Source organism: Sus scrofa, chromosome 14 (genome assembly GCF_000003025.6).
Source record: "Sus scrofa isolate TJ Tabasco breed Duroc chromosome 14, Sscrofa11.1, whole genome shotgun sequence".
NCBI lineage: Eukaryota > Metazoa > Chordata > Mammalia > Artiodactyla > Suidae > Sus > Sus scrofa.
Window position 1 is genome coordinate 55651294 of NC_010456.5, and position 19259 is coordinate 55670552.

The 19259-nt window shown below is 49.1% G+C and overlaps 1 protein-coding gene across 2 annotated transcripts in view; it reads left to right on the top strand.

Annotated features, from left to right (window-relative positions):
• Positions 1450–19259, top strand: part of GNG4 (G protein subunit gamma 4) — a 72343-nt gene continuing 54533 nt past the window's right edge. Inside the window, exon 1 of one of the 2 annotated variants that reach the window (XM_021072991.1) lies at positions 1450–1952. The gene's annotated coding sequence lies outside the window, so the exon portion shown is untranslated. Of the gene's footprint in view, positions 1958–19259 lie in introns of both variants that reach the window. The other variant, XM_021072990.1, reaches the window with a different exon arrangement.

Below are 19259 nucleotides of genomic sequence, written 5' to 3' on the forward strand. Positions count from 1 at the left end.
TTTGTTGAATTTTAAATGCAGTATGTGTATATATATATTTCTCACTTTTTAAAAAAGGTCAGTGCAGGAGTTCCCGTTGTGGCTTAGCAGTAACAAACCCAACTAGTATCCATGAGGATGCAGATTCCATCCTTGGCCCAACTCAGTGGGTTAAGGATCCCGTTGCCCTGAGCTGTGGTATAGGTCGCAGACTGGCTCAGATCTCCTGGATCTCAAGTTCCCATGGCTGATGTGTAGGCCAACAGCTGCAGCTCCAATTCGACACCCAGCCTGGGAATTTCCATGTGCCACAGGAGTGGACCTGAAAAATAAAAAATAAAAAAGGTCAGTGCAGTGGGTATTTACTGGCTGCATCATTTTATCACATTTTAACTCTGTGCCTTAAATGGGCACTTCTGAGCTGGGGGGAAAAAAAAGCTGTGTGAGATGCTTGCTGGCCCCAGGGGGCCTGTTCTGACCTCTGCATTTGCTTTCTTTGAAGGTGCATATTTGTCTGGGGCAAATGTCAAGTCAATGAGGATCAGAGATGTAAGAAAGAAGATCATTGTATTATTTACCGCAAGGAACTGCTGCTGATGGTGGAGGAAGGAGGCAAATGGAGATTTTCAAGAAATATTTGCTAATTGTTAACCACATTTTTCTGCTGTTCTTATAAAGGAATTAATATCGGCCTCCTTTTCCTGCCAATCTTGCTAACACGGCTGGAAGTGTTATGTAGCTTCCCTATTCCAAAGACTTTGCATTATTTTACCAGGAGATGGAAAATGAAAGGCACTTATGCTGTTTTCCCTAAAGGAAAAGGACTATAATAATGGAGAGGTTTTAAATATTTCTATCGCCAAACGCTTACAATTCAAAAAGAATGAGGTGTCGCCAAGGATTTCCCAGCGGAAACAGCTCTCCACTAACACAGAGACTGTGTTCCCGCCATCCCGGTCGCGGCCGGGAGGAGAGCATCACTCTCAAAGCCTAGGGCTGGCGTGGCCACCCTTCTTTTCCTGTAACTCAGCAACGTCAGGGTTAACCTTTGCCCGGTAAAAAGAGACGATGCCCTGTGAATTTTTATGGGCAGTAAGCATCTCACCTTTCATCGCCCCCTTGGGGGTGGGGGAGGGTATATTGTGTGTTCTTTGGACGGATGGATGTAAAAGCCGCGCCTAGCCTGGCTCGTCCCTGGATCTAATCCTCAGGCAAGGGTGAGGATGCCAAAGGCTCAGGTCCCAGCACCCAGCGAGGACCAGGGCGCCAAGACCCCGCTTCCACTTCTCATCTCCCCTCCCCCGACCCCTGGGCGACGCGCGCTCCAGGCGGAGAGCTGAGCCGGGCAGGGGGCGCGAGGCCAAGCTGGGAGCGCGCAGAGCTGGCCGCGGGGTCCGGGCTGGGAGGCGAGGGGCACGGGCAGAGAAAAGAGCCCGGGTGCGGGAGCCCCGATGACGCATCCGTGACGTCGGCGGCGGCAGGCGGGATTTCCCGGCCCTTCCCGGGCGCCCTGCGAGACCCTGCTACGGAGGGGGCGCGACCGACGTGGACGCGAGGGGTCGGGGGTCGGGGGACACGCGTTCTGCCCCCGCTGCACATGGACGCGCGCCTGGAGCACGCACAGGGGGCTGAGCAGACAAAGTACTTGGCGTCTGGGTGACTGCACTCTCCCGCGGGGCACCTGCTTGGGACCGGCGCCCCCGCTCGGCCTCACGTGGTCTTTCCCCGCCTGGCCCGCGAGGCGCGGGACGGGGCGGGGCTGGTGACGCGGCGCGGAGACCCCGGGGGCGGGGAGGGCCGGTGCGGGGCGCGCGTTTCCTCCGCGAGCCCGTCAGTGTCGAGGCGCGGAGCCGGAGCCCCCTCAGCCCCGCGCCCGGAAGCGGAGCGAGGCCGATCGGTCTGGCAGCCCCTCGCGTGCACCACGCCGGAGACAAAGCCAGCGCGTGAGCGGCGCCCTCGGTCCGCGCTCCCGGGTAGGGTAAGTGGGCTCCCCGCCGGAGGGCTGGCCGACAGGGGCGTGTCGGGTGGGCTATGACACAGCCCTTGCTCCAGCGAGCTCGAGCCCAGCTAGAGACGAAAGGGAAACTCGGGCGGGAAAGTCTCTGGAACTGGAGAGACGGTTCTGGTGCCTGGGTCGTCCTACAGCTGTCAGTGGAAGCTCGCAAATACCTGTGGTTATGCTGGCGGCCCGCAGCTAGCCCGGCCTTCTGGGCGTCCGCACAGGTGGGCGTCGGCGGCCCAGCGCTGGCCGGTGCAGGAGCTCCTCGAACCCGGGACACTCCGCCGAGCCGTAGGGAAACCCGAGCGCAGGTTTGGACCGGCAACTCGGAACGTTTAAGGGGCCTCCTAGGGGTCAGAGCCGCCCGATCTCTCCGGCTTGAGGCGAGGGAGATTCCTGGGGACCCCCTTTCCCTAGATAGGTCATGGCTGTTCGCTAGTCTCACGGCAGGGACGTCCCCCGCTAAAGAGGACCGTAATGGAACGAATGGAGTGGCTAGTTGGTCATTTTATTTGGGGAAATGTTTTTGGCCTGAAGAAGCCCTCTTAATTCTCCAGCACCCGGGACACCTGCCTCGGGAGCGGTCCCGGGGGCCACAGTGGAAGACGGGGCACGGGTTTGTTTCCCTTCTTTTATGGCGTCTGTCCCCGAGTCTGGTGCTGAAATGAGCTGCGATCGCAGCGCGGGCGCCCAATGGCATTGCGGGAGCTTTGGTTTGATTTTTTTTAATTACCTTGGAAATAATAAGAAGAGGGTTAGAGGCTGGAAGGTGGATAGAGGTATGACTGGAAAAAACTTCTTAATATAAAAATAAAGAGAACTTGCTTATTTTTGTGTCTCTTGGGCCAGTTATTAGGAAATCCAAAAATATTAAACTTTGATCAAGTGATAAAAGGGATCATGGACACGGTTCTCCTACCCTCTTCCCAGCTCCAGTTTTCTTTTTCTGCTGCCTCCCAGGACTGCAAAGGGCTACTACAGGGCCTTTTTTCAGTCAGAGCAGAAGGCCTGCTGGGCCGGGCTGGTGTTCCCCCTTAAAGCGTGTCAGTCTTGTCATCTGCTGAGTCCTTACTGTGGTGCTTCCTTCTCAGGGTGTGACAGGCACAGTCAGTGGCAAATGCCTCAAAGAGGCAGGGAGGGGACCCAGGCTTTTGACCAGCTTCTTGATTCTTTGGGGAACTCCTTTTCCTGATCTTTGCATGGTGCGGGGGGAAGGGAGGCACCTGCCATCTGATCTGGCCCTGTTCCCTGCCAAAGGCTACCTTGGAAAGCCTTCTTCAGTCCTGAGAAACAGGATGGTACAGGTAAACTGTGAATTATTTTTGAAATGTGGGGTTGGCTCAGTTATCAGTCATGGTAAGACCTGGTTGTAGTACTCAGTACATAGTAGGCGTTAATGTAAATACAGAATTTATTTTGGTGCTTTGCCAGGTAGCTCCTCACTATGGGGTTATTAGGCTGAAATGACTATTTAGGACTACGGGATTCATGTTTGCCCCTCCACCCACACATGGCTCCAGTCCTCAGCCTCCTTAAAATAAAATTGCTCAGAGGAAGCCTCAAGATGTTTGGCCGGCTGGGAAAAAAAGCACTGCCAGAGGGTCATTCCCAGGAGCACCGTAATTGTCCAGGCAGTTGCCTTTGAGTTTCTCATGCATATCGACGGTAGGAAAACAAGGAAAAAGCTTTTCCCATAAGCATTTTACAGTTTTTAAAGCCAAAATGGCAGTCCCTGAAGCCCACCCAAATCTCAGTACATTCTTGGAAATGGTGGAATATCAGGTGGAACTTGGATGATGCTGTCCTCTGGTCACGGGGAAGCAAGTGTCTGGCAGCTGTGTCAGGAGGATGGGCTTAGGAGTGACTGTGTATAATGTCACACACACACACACACACACACACACACACACACACACACTCGCTCACCGAACAACTACTGCTTACGGAGGAAGGCAGCCCAAGTGGCTGAGGAGGCTAAAGACCACTGGACAAGTCATTCTCATTTGTTTATTGCCACATGTCACTGTCACATTTTTCTTACCTTGTGTCATTTTTGTTATATTTGAAGAAGGGAAAATGCCCAGTAATGCCATGCAGGTTAGTAGATGGCTCTCTTCATGGAATTTTGAATCAATGTCTTTAAGACATCAAATTACCTGATTTGTTCTCAGAACACCTTTCTGAGCCTGTGCTGTTGTTTAATCTTGCAGATTTTTTCTTGTTTTCATTTGGTATCTTTATTCACTCTACATGTACTCTGGCATCAAGAAGTTTATTTTTTAAATTACTCAGTGAATTTTATTATATTTATAGTTGCACAGTGATCATCACAACCAAATGTTACAGCATTTCCATCCCAAACCCTCAACGCGTTCCCCCACCCCCAACCCGTCTCCTTTGGATACCATAAGTTCTTCAAAGTCTGTGAGTCAGTATCTGTTCTGCAAAGAAATTCATTGTGTCCTTTTTTTGATTCCACATGTAAATGATAGCATTTGATATTGGTGTCATTGTCTGACTTCACTTAGCGTGATAATTTCTGAGTCAATCCATGTTGTTGCAGATGCTGTTATTTCTTTCCTTTTAATGGCTGAGTAATATTCCATTGTGTATATGTACCACACCTTCTTTATCCACTCCTCTGTCAATGGATATTTAGGTTGTTTCCATGTCTTGGCTATTGTATATAGTGCTGCAATGAACGTTGGAGTACACGTGTCTTTTCGAGTCATGGTTTTCTCAAGAGGTTTATGATTCAGGTAGGGAGATGGGTCAGTTTTCTTAAATCAGAAACTGAAATTTAACCTCTTTAATATACCAAAAATACTGCAAAAATATCCTTCAACAGTAGCCAGCAAAGGAATTTTAATTGTAAAATCAGAGAAGCTGAATGAGTGTCAGAAAAGAAAAACAGGGAGATTGATTATAGTTTAGAAATTAGTCTAATACTACTGAAAGGTCTTAACTGCTGGTTTAAGCCATGAGAAGAGTAAACCAGTATCTTTAACAAATGATCAGAAGTGAAAACAAATGCAAAAGAAATTTCCATTTAGGGAAAGAAGTAGAGGCAAGAAGTACTGCTGAAAGAAAAAAATTACTGCAGAGAAAACAATGGGTCCTTAAAAAGAGATACATTCAACAAGGTAGCTGGAGCTTTCCAAATCACTTTAATTGTCAAGGAGCTTTTGTCAGGTCAAGTGGCAGCTGGTGTGCAATCCGTTTTCCTGGTGGAACTTGGCAAACAAAAAGGCAGGTCTTGTGCAGATGGGGGGTGCAGGTGTGTTGAAGATATGGTGCTTGTGGAATGGGCCTTGGGTATCCAAGAAGAAGTGAGGATGTATATTTGGCTATGACAAAGCTGTTCTGTCCCTTAAGCCATGAGGTTCCCAGGTATCTGCAAGCAATTCACCGATGGCCCAACCTAGGAGGACCAGACCATGGAGGGAGCAGCAGGCAGTGGGATGAAGGGAGGACCAGGCTTCATTGGGATGCACTATGTGGATGATCTCATTTAATCCTCACAACATACCTGCAGGATTTCTCTCGAGCAATAAAACAATGGTGACCGCAGTGTCCTTTCTATCCAGGAATATTCTGTCAGGGTATTTGTGGGTGATGGTGACTTTTTAAACTAACCAAGGAAAAGCCTATAGCAATGGGAGATGAGCAATTGAGCTGTGTGGAGGAGACCCAGCCCCAGGAACTGCGCATGCGTGTCCTTCCCAAAGGCGAAGATTTGTCCCTCTCTCTTCTTTTGACTTCTCAAACCATTTCTCCCTGGGGGGCTGGGTTAACTTTCTACTAGGATGTGTGCTGTGCAGCTAAGGAAGTAGATAGAATAGACAGAGGATGTGCTTTAAACATCCCTCCAGGGCCCGAAGCATCCTCTCTGCCACATCAAATGCATGCACGACTCAGAGCAGTAGCCCTCCATCTAGCAACTGGCACTAATTGGGCTTTCTGCTTTTCTAGTCCCTGTGCGTCCTCCTGGTGCTTGTGTCTAACTTTCAGCTGTGGAGCCCTCCCTTCCACCCCCTCCCCAAGTGGCCACCAGAGGAGGTGGGGCAGGGTGATGGCATTAGGAAGAAGGAAATCTTTGTAAATTGTTTCCAAAATTTTTATGAGAACACCTCTGCAACTGCAGCAAGAGGTGTTAACATGGAAAGAAAATGTGCCCTCAGAGCCCAGCACCCAAATTCAACTGTATTTACTTCTTTCAGCATTTCATCACACGAATATGTAAACTGAAGAGATTTTTGCCAAAACAATATACAAGTATTAAGGTCCACGTAGGGGAAACAGAATTAGAAAGCAGGAGGGAAAGAGCAAGGGGGTATTGGGAGGGAATGGAAAGCAGAGCAATGTATGGCAGTTGTCAAGGTCAGTCTGTTACCAGTAGGTTATTCTCCTTGATGGCCCCTCTGGCTCTATGGCTCAGGTTCTGGACACAGGGAGAGACAAAGACAGGGATGGCAGGCAGTGGGTGGTGCTAGGACCCTCACAGTCTGAGTCTCTTGCTGGAGAGACGCCCCTCTTTTTATCTGTGGGATCCACTATCACAGTGACCTCCACTTTGCCCTCTTTCCTTACCTGTATGAGGGTCCGGGCACACCCAAGAATTGGTGTCTTCCTCTTTTGTGTTTTTCAAGCCTGATTTGAGGAGGCATCTGTCCTGTCCTGTTGCTCTGGAGTGAGGACCTGCCGTGTATACCTTTTATGGAAACTAGGAGAGGAAAAAAAAACGTTTCCTCTACCCTCTTATGTTCAGTGCCTGGGGCCTGTGAATTAAATTGATGACAGGAGCGATTAACAGGAGAAAAGAGTCAGAATAACAAGGGGAAAAGTTTACTATGCATGTACGCAGGACCTTCACAGGAAAGATGAGAAAATTCAAAGAATCATTTAGGCTTGAGAGCGTGTATACCATTTTAACAAAGGGAAATGAGTTATGGGAGGGTGACAAGACAAAGGGGTTTGAGCTTCTAGGAACGGTAAGTTGTGGGAAGTTAAATATGTGGCAGAAAGTAATGACAGATAAGGGTTATCTTAGTAAAGTTTATTTGTACAGGCCCATTTTTTTTTTTTTTAGTAGTAGATTTTTTTTAATGGCCACACCCACTGCATATAGAAATTCCTGAGCCAGGGATTGAATCCAAGCCACCACAGCTGCCACATCATGGGATCCTTTAACCCACTGCCCCAGCCAGGGATTGAACCTGCACCTCTGCAGACCAGAACCACTGCAGTCGGATTTTTAATGCACTGTGCCAGAGCAGGAACTTCAGTGCAGACCCATCTTGGTGACATCTTTCTCCAGAGATACTGGTTGTTTTCCTTCTCCTGGGAGAAGGGAGGGGAAAACACCTTCACAAAGGGACATTGATGTTCCGCTTTTAGGTTGAAAGGGGGAGTCCAGAGAGTTCCTCCTGTGTCTGCTGTTTTTTTAATTGCCTTCAGTTCAAGATAATCCTTGTGCCAGGATGGCATATTTTGGGGGGGCATATTCTGACCTCCTGCAGACTCTTCAGCCACACCTGGAGCTGAAAGCCGGTGGCATGTTAAACCAGCATGAGTAACCCCTATTTGGTTTTAGTTTCTGTCCATCGATCTTGGGAAAATTCTGTTTTCTCGGTGCCCCAGTTGATTTCACTTACAACCCAGGGGCTCTGACAGTCTATAGATGCTTCTTTAGCTTCTGACACCTGTGGGGCCACATGGATGAGGGACAGTCTCATCTTGGTTGGGGAGACAGATCACTTAAGTGTCTAAGTGTATGTTCGAAGGTCTGTGCAGGGGGAAGCAGATGTGGCACCGATGGAAAGACAGGCTCTGAAATTTTAAAGGCTGTGTGGAGATTTCCATAGTGTTGAACCTCAAGGGAAATAGCAAAGGGAAACTGACAGCAGTATGAGCCACCGCATTCTTTCTGGAATGAGGTGAGGCAGAGACACGTCAGCTGGCCTTCAGCAGTGACATGCCCTCTGTTCTTCTGCTGAATTTTATCTAATAGCGTCGGGGTCGCTGGAGTCATCTGCTGACCTAGACCTTTGGGCATCCGGGTGACCCCATCACCCTGTCCTGTCTCTGAGTGGCTTTCCCTATGTCCCTGTCACTTAGGGTTTGGAGTTTCCTCTCCATCCTCCTCGCCTTGGTGGATCTTGTGGAATTGGGTCTTTTTCTGGCTGTTTCTTACAGACTTTTCTGTGCTTGCTCTGTCTGTCTGTCCACGTTGCAGCACAAGCACCCACAGCCGCCACTCTGCTGTGTCTCCAAGTTCTTAGAACTGTCTAGAACAGTTGACAAAAGCACTGTGTATCCTGCGCCTCGGGGACCAGCCCCCACACCCCAGGTGCACTCTGCATTCTGAATTCCTCTGAACGCCTCAGTTTCTCCCCAGACCCATTCCTTATGCTCAAATTTGTTTTAGTAAATAGTGTCTGAAATAAGCCAGTTGTTAGCCTGGACCCAGGCATTTTCTTGGCCCTGGGATTTGTCGCCACAGCGTTCTGCCCGTCCTCACCATGACCCGCCTTCCTGGGGTTGTCAGCCTTGCCCTGCTTTTCCTGTTCATTACTGCTGCGAACCATGGTCATCTGAATTGCTGGACACTGTGGAGGGACTCTTTTTTTCTTTTACCGTTTTTGGCTGCACCATCAGCATGTGGAAGTTCCTGGGCCAGGAATCAAATCCAAGCCACATCTGCGACTTGCACTACAGCTGTGGCAACGCTGAACCCTTAACCCACTGCACCAGGCTGGGGATCAAACCAGCAAGGGCACAGAGACAAGCCAGATCATTAACCCACATGCACCACAAGAGGAACTCCTGGAGGGACTTTTTTAATGCATACATTTTGCAGATAGTAATAGATGTATTGCTAAAAGTCTGTATGTAAGCCAAATGCATCTAAAATGTTCATTTACTGAATATGTGACTACCACCTGTAATCCACGCACCAGCGAGTCCAGTGTGTGTGCAAACAGCTCCCTTACCCCGTGTTAATGCTCTGACAACCGCATTTATAGTGCTGTGGAAGCTATGGTGCTGGGAGCATCGGTTCTCCCTGAGAGCAGTGAGTGCAGAAAGGACCTGACGATGAGCTCGTGTTTTAAACTGACCCTGGAAAACCGAGTCACTTTTTTCAACCCAAATAAGAAGGGGCTTTCCAAGCAGAGGGATGAGCCCGTGCAAAGGCTCAGAGTTAGCAAAGTGCAGTAGGGAGAGTGGAAAAGGCAGATGGGAGCTAGGTTATGAAGACCCCTGGTGACCTGTGGAAGAGTCTAGGGACTCAGGAGTTCCCATTGTAACTCAGTGGGTTAGGAACCCAACTAGTATCCATGAGGATGCGGGCTCAATTCCTAGCCTTGCTCAGAGGGTTAAGGATCCAACATTGTTGCAAGCTTCGGCATAGGTCAAGGATGAAGCTGGGATCTGGTATTGCTGTGGCTGTGACGTAGGCCAGCAGCTGCAGCTCTGATGAGACTCCTATTCTGGGAACCTCCATGTGCCTCAGGTGTGGCCCTAAAAAGCCAAAAAGAACATGAAAAAGAAAAGTCTAGGGGGTCCAGGGCAAGTGTTGGACAGGCTGCAGGATTTGGCAGGTCCCAGCCTTGGCACCCTGTGCCTGCTGAGCAGGGCGGTCAGAGGAGCCAACAGAGATAGAGGGTGGGGAGCCTCACCACTAGTCCCTAGGATGCTCAGGCCCTCACATTGTTGTTTCTAGAAGTGGACGGGGAGGAATCCCGGGGTTTTCAGGGTGGGCCTGGATGGAGAGAGTGAACGGCCTGATTTAGTGGGGGAGCAAGTTGAGCAAGTCTTCTCAGTGAGGACGTGCCATCCAGGTGAGCAGCAGTCTGGCTGCAGAGACCGAGTCGCTGGTACCAGATGAAGCCAGGCAGAGGCGAGACTGCCCTCCCGGGGGGTCCGAAGGGAATAAAGTGAGGAGGCTTCAGAGGACAGATATGAAGTTTGGGGCAAAACAGAAGTGATGCTGGAAGGTGCATACCCTTGCTAAAGCGGGTCTTTGTGTTTAGAAGTCCCTTTAAAAGGACCCCCTCCCGTCCTGTCCTCCCCCCAGCAGTCCTGAGGCTGCTCAGCCTGCCAGTCCCTGCAAAGCAACAGCAAACCCGCAGCAGCAAACCGCTGCCACCCCGATTCCCTGGATGACTCATTCCTTCTGCGTTCAAGCAGTTGCAGGCCTGCCTCTTGTTTATGATTCCTTTGTCCCCCCTCATGTTCCTGAGGTGATCTGATGCTGCTCACACCATGTCTCACCCACGCTGACGTCGGGGGTTACAGTTTATTAGCCTTCCAGTGAGAATGTGTCTCTGTCCAAGGCAAGTTCCTGGTTTATATTTTCCCCAAACCTCCTGGGCACCCTCTACCCACCCCCACCCCCTCATCCTGCTTTGGTGGCCCGAGGCAGGAGGACTGGGCCCTGGCTGGGCTGCACAGTAACCATGGCAACTCCCCTGAGCCACCCACAGATTGGCCCAGGGCCCCAGGCCACCTCGGCCTCCCTCTGGTTCTGCCTGCCCTGCCTTCTCCTTGGACCTCTGTCATTAGCTATGACCCCTTCCCACCCCATGCTGGGGTTCACTCTCTTTTTCTTCCCAGTTCCTCACTCTGTCTGTTTTGCTGGGTTTTCCTCGCTGCACCTTCTACTTACCAGGGATACAGCAGTGGGAAAGGCAAGCAGTGGAGGGGGAAACCAAAAAAAATCCCCACCCGCATAGAATTTACATCAATAAATTCTGCAAGGCATCACACCAGTGGTAATAAGTCAGAAAATGAAACGTAATTTAGATAAATAATTCAAATTAATAAATAAGCATTCAAAATGTAATCAGTGCTTTGGGAAAAAAAAAATATACAAGGGAGGGAGAGAGGGAATGCCAGGGAACTGTTTCAGATTTTAAACGCGCTGTTCCTGGAAGGATTACTACATAGATCCAAGATTAAGGTGACAAGTAAAATGAATGTAGCTGATCTGTGCGGAGCCAGCAAAAATGGAAGCAGTGCAAATGTGGAGGACTCACAGGTTATTTATGCTCCTTGACAGGACAGGGCTTTGTTCCCTTTCAGTCTCCTCCCCTGACACCCCCAGCATACAAGGAAGCTGCATTCCCCAAAAGGAGCCTTGGTAGTGTTGACTGCAAAAAAACGCACAACCTAAGAGTTGAGAATTATGCTTTATTTGGAGGACATACTGAGGACTTAAGCCTGGGAGGGAGGCAGCCTCTCAGATCACTCTGATGGACAGCTCCAAAGAAGTCAAGGAGGAGCCAGGATATATAGGAGTTTTTGCAACAAAAACCAGGTAGTGGGAACATCAAAAGATTCCTGTTAATTAAAGAAGAAAATATCTCAAGTTAAGGAATTTAGCACTTTTCTATATACGGGAAGGTGCAAGATGTTTGGGCTCATTGAAATCATCCCTGGATATGCATCTTAACTATCTAGGCCTAGCGCCCTGCTTCTCTCCATCCTGAATCCCCTCGGGGTGCACAGCTGGAGGCAGCTGCAGTGGCTGTTGGCTTGATGGCCACAGCACCCTTTGTTTACTGAGGTGGCAGCAACAGACAGGAGTATGACTCAAGGCAGAGGCAGAGGCTCTCAGCAAAACAGCACACAGCACAGAGCTGTCTCTCAGCCAGAACAGCCTGACTGTTTTGTGGCTGCCCCACCCATCCAAGAGCTGGGCAGTGGGGCTGAGCGGCTCCCATGCAGCAGGTGCCAGATAGAGCTTGGTCCAGGAGCGTGTGACCCACCCCAGGGCTCTCCAGAGAGTGCCCGAGAGACTGGATCTTAAAATCTGGGACTCACTCGAGTAGAGAGACGGCTCTCAGGTCTGCTCTCCTGCAGCCTGGGTGGCTTAGAGACACAGCTCCCTGAGCACAGTTTCATACGTTCTTTTTTTTTCTTTTTTTGGCTGCCCCGCAGCATATGGAGTTCTCAGGGAGTGTGTCCGAGCTGTAGTCAGGACCTAAGCTGCAGCTGCAGCAGCACCAGATCCTTAACCCACTGTGCTGGGCCGGGATCAAACCGCATCCCAGCGCTCACAAGACACTGCTGATCCCATTGCACCACAGCGGGAACTCCAGTTTCATATAGTCTTGATGCATGGCCTGGCCGTCACAGGAAGTTTGCTTAATGATGAGCTTCCCTGGCTGTTCCTTCCATTTTCACACACCTGTTTTAGGAACCATCTATTTGCAGCACAGTCTGTAAAATTCAGGGTAGGTCTGTTGGTGGTTCCCAAACCTGGCTGCATAAAAGAATCACTCGCTTTGGGTGGTTTTCGGAAATATCACTTCTTACCTCACCCCTAGATGTTCTGATTCAGCCACTCTGGGCTAGCGCCTGAGAATCTGGGTTTTGAGTTTTACAAACACTGAAACAGATGATCTCTATGGGTCCTTCTTCCTGGCATCTGATAACCCCCAACCTGCCAAAGCATCCCGGGGCCTGTTTCCCATGCTGGCCTCTCCCACCCACCTGGAGCTGTGAGACATGATTCCCAGCAAAGGCCACCTGGCTGCCACACCTGCAGGATGCGACACACTTGCCAGGATGAACGCATGCATCTTGTCTTCCCTGCATTTCACGAGAGAGCCTCCTCCATGGGAGAACCAGCTACTTGCCCTAAAGAACTGCCCCTGCGTGGAGCAGGAAGACCCCCAGAACACAGACTCTCACGGCTCTCCTCTGGTAGAAAGCAGCACCCTGTGGTCCTGGGTACCCTGTGGGTCACACCTTGTTTGCTGAGGCATCGGAACAGACCCTTGATCGTTGATAAGAGTGTGGAGACTGCCGTAGGCCACATGCCAGGGTCAGGGTGCAGAGATGAGGAGCCAGCATCCTAGCTCTTGTGGAATTTACAATCTAGTGAGAGAGACAAATGATTATAACACCAAATGGAACTAAGAATAGATGCCCCCTGGAGTTCCTGTCATGGCACAGTGGAAACGAATCCAACTAGGCACCCTGAGGTTGTGGGTTCGATCCCTGGCGTCACTCAGTGGGTTAAGGATCTGGTGTTGCCATGAGCTGTGGTGTATGTCGCAGATGCAGCTTGGATCCCGTGTTGCTGTGGCTCTGGCATAGGCTGGCAGCTACAGCTCCGATTAGACCCCTAGCCTGGGAACCTCCATATGCTGCGGGCATGGCCCTGAAAAGACAAAAAGACCAAAGAAAGAAAGAAAGAATAGGTCCCCCCAAACCCAACCTAAGTCAGGGAGGAGGGCTTCCAGAAGAGTCTCAGGATTTGGCCAGATGAAAAGGTTGGGGCAGAGCCAATGAGTGATGGAGGCTTCCTAGGCTGAGCGTTTCTGCTCAAGCAAATAATAGTAATAATAATAGCTGATATTTATGAGTGCCTACTACAAGGCAGACTCTAAGAATCTTGTATTAAGTATTTATTCCTTGACAACTGTTGTGGTAGGAAAAATAATGCCCCCCCCCAGAGATGGCCACACCCTAATACCTTGAACCTGTGAATCTGTTACCTTAAGGGCAGAAGAGATTCTGTAGATGTGATAAGGAATCTTGCGGTGGGAGAATTAGCGTGGATTATTTTGTGGGTTCAGTGTCATCAAGCGTGTCTTTAAAGAGGAGGGCAGGAGTCAGAGAGATTGGAGGTGCCATGTTGCTGCCCTTGAAAGTAGAGCTGGACTTCAAGCCAGGAATGGAGGCAGCCTCTGGAAGCCGGAAAAGGCCAGGAAATGTTACGAAACCCAGATTTTGCTGCTCACCACTCAAAAGCCAGGAATCAGGAGGCAAGTGTTGGTAGAAAGGAAGCTGCTTTAGAAAATCACGATCTGAGGAGAAGGTGGACTCTCATCCCCAAGACCAATTCTGAAGATTCTGCTCGGCCATGACAATTTTTAAAGGGAAAACAATCTGAGTTCATCACTGAGCGGGGAGGTCAGACTGTCACTTTTCCACTGTGTGCAGGCTGCTGACCTCTCCTGAACGTTGGGAGCTGCCTTGCCCACGTGGTCCACCTGCACATTTGCCAAGGAGGAAACGAGGCGTGGAGAGTCCTTCTTTAACTGCTTAATTCTTCCTTTGTCCTCCTTTTAATTCTTTGTTCCGTTTATAAATAATTTCTTTTTAGGAAAGTGTGAAGTTTGGGGGCAGTCCACTAGACCACCCTCACCTCTGACACCCGTTGCAAGTATGGTCCCCAAGACCATACTCAGGTTCAGTAATTCATTAGAAAGACTCACAGAACTCGCTGGAAGCTCTTGAACTCCTGATTATGACTTAGGATACAGACTCGGTTAGGCTAAAAGATCCAGATTAAAATCAGCCAAGAGAAGAGGCACATGGGGCAGAGTCTAGGAAATTTTCAAACACAGAGCTTCAAGTGGGTCTCTACCCATGGAGTCATGGACAGCTCTGGTTTTCTGGAAACAGTGTCTGAGGATACATGGGGAACTTTGCCACTCAGGGAAGCTCACCCAAGTCTTGGTGTCCAGAGACTTTATTTGGGTTCCATGATGAACCACCCACATGGCTGCCCTCAATTTCCAGACACTCTGAAGGTCAAGCTGATACCATATGACCCAACATTTCTACCATAGGAGTGCCCATTGTGGCTCAGCGGAAACGAATCTGACTTCCATCCATGAGGACACAGGTTCAATCCCTGGCCTTGCCCAGTGGGTTGGGGATCCAGCGTTGCCATGAGCTATGGTGTGGGTCACAGACATGGCTGGATCCCGTGTTGCTGTGGTGTAGGCCAGTGGCTCAGCTCCGATTCGACCCCTAGCCTGGGAACCTCCATATGCCATGGGCACAGCCCCAAAAAGCAAAAAAATTTCCTACCATAAATAATGTTGTTAGACTATCTGATATGACCCCATACTCCTCAATCACAAAAAGACATGCCTATCAGCACAGCATTACACAGGCTTAGTGTTTACCTCCAGTATCTGAGGGTAGAGGGCAAAATTCTCTTAGACAACCTCCTTACTCCTTTTATTTGTCTTTTTTTTTTTTTTTTTTTCCGGTTAGGGCCGCACCCACAGCATATGGAGGTTCCAGGCTAGGGGTCTAATCAGAGCTACAGCTGCTGGCCTACAGCACAGCCACAGTGACACCAGATCTAAGTTGCATCTACGACCTGTACTACAGCTCACGGCAACACCAGATCCTTAACCCACTGAGTGAGGCCAGGGATCGAACCTGCGTCCTCATGGATACTAGTCAGATTTGTTTCCTCTGAGCCATGATGGGAACTCCCTCTTAGTCCTTTTAATCCAGAAAACAAATCAAGAGGTGAGGCAGGGCACTGTGTCCATTCAGTAGAGCAGAAGTCATGAGTTCACTTCAATGTTACCTAGAGATCTCATTTCTCTAAGGTTTGAGGGAAGTAGAAATGGGCAGACAGGAAAGGGCCAATGAGCTGCTGACAGAAACAGACTGCTCCCCCAGAGCCTCCACCAAGCAGCCCCGCTGACACTCTGGGCTTCCAAACTACAGCACTATAATAAATGTGTGTTGCTTTAGGCCATACTTGGTGCTAATTTGTTGCGGCAGTGGGAGAAAACAAATACAGCTATTACTGTTTCTATCTGGCAACTGGAGAAACCAAAAGGTTGAGTGACTCCAAATTGCATGGCAAGCAAGGAGTAGTTTCTGGATTCAAAATTTAGCCATCTGGCCCCAGATCCTACAGTTACTTGCTTACTCTCACTTCCCTCCTGCCTGGCAGGGGTTAAAATCCATCAGTTCGGGGCCCTTGGAGGTTGTTGAGAAAATGGGGAGCATCAGAAGATGAAGGCTATAAAGTGGGCAGGCAGGAGCCTGGAGGCCCTCATTGACCACCTGGAGAGGGTGGCTTCTGCTCCTGTTTGCCTGGACTCCTTCTAGAGGTCTGCTCCAGGACACGCTGGTGGAGGTCAGCTCCTCGATCCCAGCTCGCCCTGCTCTACCTCGTGCCAGGTGTGTACTGAGCTGGTGGGCTATAAAAACCTCTGCCTTCTCCACTATCAGGTAGATGGTTTTTATGCTCCTCTCCAGCCAGGTGGTTAAGGAGAGACTCGGGTTAAGCACAGCATCCTCATGCCTTAAAAGTTCTATCCTCAAACCTTGGTTCCTGCTTTACAATTGCTTTATTCATTCTAACTCTTTTTCTCTCTAACATAGAGCATCCTCCATCCTTCAGTCTTCGAAGTAAGCAGTCAGAGGAATTTTGAGGCAGCATTTTAGGTGTTCTTTTATTTTTATTTTATTTTTCTGTCATTTTAGGGCTGCACTTGCAGCATTATGTAGGTTCCCAGGCTAGGGGTCGAATCAGAGCCGTAGCCGCTGACCTACACCACAGCCACAGCAACACCACATCCCAGCCACATCTTCCACCTACACCACAGCTCATGGCAGTGCCAGATCCTCAAGCCACTGAGTGAGGCCAGAGATCAAACCTGCATCCTCATAGGTACTAGTCAGATTTGTTTCGTTGAGCCAGGCGGGAACTCCCTAGGTGTTCTTTTTTACTATTTAATAAACACAATAAGCATTATATTTAATAAATACAGTAAGTGTTGCCTGAAACCACAACTTCATGTATGTCTGCCTAGTTTATATTCCAAGTATTTTAGGGCTGTGTTTTGATTTCCAAAGGAGCTATAGCTAATATTTGATTAAAATATACTTGTCCACTTGACCTGTCATCCCTTGTCCACTTGACTTTTTCAGAAATGCTGGGGGCAGGAATATCTGTCCCCATCTTCAATGAAGAAACTAAGACTGAGAGAAGTTGAGTGTGGTCAAAGCGCACAGCAGAGCCAGGATGGAAAAGGGGCTTCTACACTTTCTCTGTTTTATTCTTTTGCCTCTTAAGGGAAAAGAATGACCCCAGATACTCTTCCAAGGAAATAGGGTACAAGATTCCAGGTCAGATGTACAGAAGTAAGGTATTGGGGTGCCCAACACCCTCAGTGCATCTGGGGTCCCACCCTGCTTGGGGAGGGGGTGGGGTGTCAGATCCCCAGCCCATTGCCATGAGAGTGTCATCTGGAGTGGTTTAGTTGAGGCTTGCCGCCAGTATCTCAGGGCACAGGCTGGCATCCTGCAGAGGGCCCACAGTGGCACTCAGGTCTGCTGGTGGGAGGCCCTCAGAGGATGTGGCTGCAAGTTGCTGAAGGTCAGGCTCCCAGGGTGATGAGGACAAAGTGGCTGCAGGCCTGCTTCTCAGTGCTGACTGCTCTCCTTACACATGGGCCCCCAGGCCCCCTGATTGTCCTGTCCTGCTCCCGCTCCCCCAACATAGGTGTCCCAGGGACCTGCCAGTCCTGGCCTTTCTCTGTCCTCTTTCCAGGTGTCCTTGGGGTCTCCCACATATGAGAGACTTCCTCATTCCAATCAAAGGTTTGGCTTTGTGTGTTCTTCTTTCTCTAGTTGCTTTAGGTGTAAGGTTAAGTTGTTTATTTAGGATTTTTCTTGTTTCCTGAGGTGAGATTGTATTGCTATAAATTTCCCTCTTGGAACTGCTTTTGCCACATCCCATAGGTTTTGGATTGTCTTGTCTTTGTTGTCACTTGTCTCTAAGTATTTTTTAATATCCTCTTTGATTCCTTCAGTGATCCACTGGTTGTTTAGTAGCGTATCACTTAGCCTCCACGTGTTTATCTTTTTGGAGTTCTTTTCTTGTGGTTGTTTTCTAGTCTCATAGCATTGTGTTCGGAAAAAATGCTTGATATGATTTACATTTTCTTAAATTTACTTGATCTGTGGCACAAGATGTGATCTATCATGGAGAATGTTCCCTGTGCACTTGAGAAGAAAGTGTATTCTGCTGTTTTCAGATGAAATGTTCTCTCAACGTCATTAAGCCTGTCTGGTCTAATTGTGTCATTTAAGGCCCTTGTTAATTGGCAGATCAGGATTGGCATATACACACTACTATATACAAAATCAGTAGGTAACAAGGACCTACTGTGTGGCACAGGGCAGTCTACTCAATAGTAGTAGACTACTGTCTACTATTGAGTTATGACTCAATAGATGTAATAACCTATATGTGAAAAGAATCTGAAAATGAATGGACATAGGCGTGTGTATAACTAACTCGGTTTGCTGTACACCTGAAACTAACACAACATCGTAAGTCAACCATACTCTAATAAATTTTTCTTAGAAGTTTAGCATCCACAACTTCTTCCTAAGGAGGGCTTTCAGAACTACTTTGGAAGTAAAAAGCAAAATACCTCTCTCCGTCCTTCCATTCCTGCTTGGATAGTCCTCGTACCCCTGGAGCCAACGTGGATGCCTCTGGCCACCTGAGGAGGGTTAGGTACGGGGAGACATGGAGAGAAAGCACAGATCAAAATATCAGGATATTCTCTCTCTACACAGGGAGCCAATTTCTCTCCAACCTCGTCTGGACTCACCTATTCAGTGAAAGGAAGGACCCTCAGGGCCTCTCAGAAGGAGGTGAAAGAAAAGGTCCCTGGCTGTTACCTGAGCAGTGTGGCGATGCCAGTGTCTCCCCCACCATCAGGCTGGTTAGAGGAGGTTAAGTTATTTCCCCTCTCCCAGCCTTCAACTTCCTCAAGAGGGTACCCAGAATTATTGCAGGAGGTCTCTGCATGCAGGTCTGCAGTGGAAACCCCATGAGGCCGTGCTTTTCTGTTCTGCTAATTTGCAAGTATACACAGATGCCTTTGGGATCAATAAGATAAACAGGAATTTAAGTGTATTACTGAGTTCTTTAGATCATTTTATATCTTCTGAGTTGATAGATATCAAAAGTACTACCCTAAGGGAAGCTGCATTGTTATCATTATTATTACTTTAGAAGGGTCCTTTATGCTTAGAACCATTGGAACCGGTCTGCAAAATCCCTTCTGTTTCTAATACTCTGTGGTCCATCAACAATGTCACATCATGGTAAATTTTCTAAATATACTGTTCATGAATTTGCTGTTGACCTTTTTCCACACTGCCTTCCTACATCAGCTGCTGGCCTCAGAACTGGAAGGTTCTCTAGGCAGCCTTACTTTTTCCATGGGCAGCAGGGGGGTGGGGGGGGCACTGAGTGAAGACTTCCCAGGGGCTGGGTCTTCCCTATATAGGCATAGAGGACAGTTCTGAGACTGGCCTTTGTCCCCTCACCCTCCCTGGCAAAGTGGGACTGGTTAGCAACCAGCGTGACTGACTGTGCCATCACGTAGGAGCGTCCCCCACTCCAGCCCTTGCTGGTTTGGGGTCTCATCCCACCCCCAGCTGAGCCTTTGCTTGGACCTGAGCCTCATTTTTTCTGCTCTTCACATTT